The sequence below is a fragment of the Brassica oleracea genome, chromosome C2 (assembly GCF_000695525.1).
Source record: "Brassica oleracea var. oleracea cultivar TO1000 chromosome C2, BOL, whole genome shotgun sequence".
Lineage (NCBI taxonomy): Eukaryota > Viridiplantae > Streptophyta > Magnoliopsida > Brassicales > Brassicaceae > Brassica > Brassica oleracea.
The window spans coordinates 17,771,403-17,773,631 of NC_027749.1; positions in this window are offsets into that span (position 1 = coordinate 17,771,403).

Here is a 2,229-nt window from a genome sequence, read left to right on the forward strand (position 1 = left end):
TCCGTTTCTCAGCGCTGGCAGCGGCTTCTTGAGGGGCCAAAAGGCCGCTGGGACACTTGATCAATGCGTCTCCTTCTCGAGAATCACCCCTTTTTGCCTCCAAACCATCTCTAAATGCTCCAAAGTCACCAATTGAAATCTCCATCACCTAATAAGGACATATGTAATGCAATGCAACCCTAAACATATCTAAATACTATCCTAAATGGTCAACATATGCTAGAATGAATGGTTAAAACAATGCAAATTGAAAAGATATAAGAGTCAACTACAGATGAAGCTTCCATATGTCTTGAGTGAATCAACAATGGAGCACTAGATGATCAGAGGACTCAATCTCTAGGTAGTGCTTTTAGCTCTCTCTCCCCTCCCCCCCCCGCCCTAAAAAAGGTATTACTTACGGATAACTCCGAACCTAGGGGAGTTATTTGAGCCGAAGCCATTTGAGCCGAAGCCCCATACACTTTCTAGTTAAGAAAAAACAAAATTTAAAGTAAGAAAATGTTTGAAAAAAATTAGGTATTATTGACTATTCAAGATTGGTTCTGGTAAATCTTAGGGGTTGTTATTCAATCAATGATTTAAAATCAATTGTCAAGTTTTATAATTAAAATTTTAAATTTAAACATAGAGAGTGTTATTGGTTTGTCTATTTTAATGGATTTATAAATCCAATCCAAATCAAGTGGGGGTTATTGGTTGGTGTATTTTAATGGATTTGAAAATCTAAACTAAATCTAGTGTTATTGGTTCTATGATTTTAAAATTTGTACTGAAATCATGTGTTATTGGTTTAATGATTCATAAATTCTAATTCAAATAAAGTGTTATTCAATCATATTGATTTACTAATAAATTTTATTTCATAATGGATTTGTATGGATTTCTTTGTTAAAAATACAAAGACTCAAATCCGAGGAAAAACCTCCGGATTTGTAAATACTAATCCGAGAGAATTTTAAAATCTGCATATTTTACTTGGATTTATAAATACTACATGAATTTCTAAATCAATCAAAATATATAAACCAACAAGTGTTACTGGTTTTATGATTTTAAAATATATATTTAAATCTAGTGTCATTGGTTATGTGATTTAAAAATAGATTTTGAAATCAAGTGTTATCAATAACAAATATTTGTTTAAGGATTTTATTTAAAACTATATTTCAATGGATTTGTAAGTGTTTTTAAAATCAAAATACAAAGAAACAAATACAGAGATGAACCTTGTTATTTTGCTTGGACTTGTATATTCTTTTTTTGAAAGAATTTTAAATTTTATTCACTTCAAAAAACCTTTGTACAACCTAATGCTATTTTGTACAAAAAGAGAAACCTATAGAAGTTTTTAAGAAAGAATTAGAAGTTTATCTACTTCCAAACCATATCTCCATGGCCTTCTCATGTTTGTTTCCCCCTTTCTTTCTCAATGAAGAGATTCTATTGCGAATTAACTTGTCCAGAAAGATGAGAAGTAGAGCAACAGATTGTGGAGACTCTCCAACTCTGCGCTTGTTCCTCTCGAACCATATTGCATACAATGTTGCTTGGAAACAATAGCGCAAGAGAAAGGTAGAAAGAGAGTCTCGCGATCCGATCACCAGTCTTTGTAATAGAGTAGGCCAGTGAACAGAGGAGACCGCGTCATCCAAACCCCTTATCGTACCTCTCCAGACCTCAGCAGAGAAAGAGCACTCAAAAAATAAGTGATCCCGAGTTTCTGTAGAAGCACTACAAAGCCAACAAGTAGAGATTGCTTGAGGATTCCACCTGAGCAACCTATCTCCAGTAGATAGCCTGTTAAGGAATATCCAACTTATAAAGGAGTATTTTGGTGTAGCTTCTTTAAACCAAATCCCCTTGAACCAAGAAACACGAGGAGCATGCACTCTTGTAAGATTCCAAGTTTGTGCAGTTATAAACCACGGTCTGAACTCCCCATTTTCACGCATCCAAAGACAGTTATCCTCACATTGGCGAAGACCTTGCTCCTGAAGATTTAGAATCTCACTCTCAATTTGCATCAAAACAGGATTCATGTGTCTTCGCCTTCGGTAAGTATTCACAGCACTCTCAACCGTTGAGTTCATCGAGATGCCAAGCCTCAGGCTACCCCTTTCTCCAGCTAGGTCGATCAGAACTCCCAACTGAGACCACCTATCGAACCAGAAAGACGTCGTCGACCCATTGTTTATTTCCATTTTGGTTAGCTCTCTCACCAAGGGT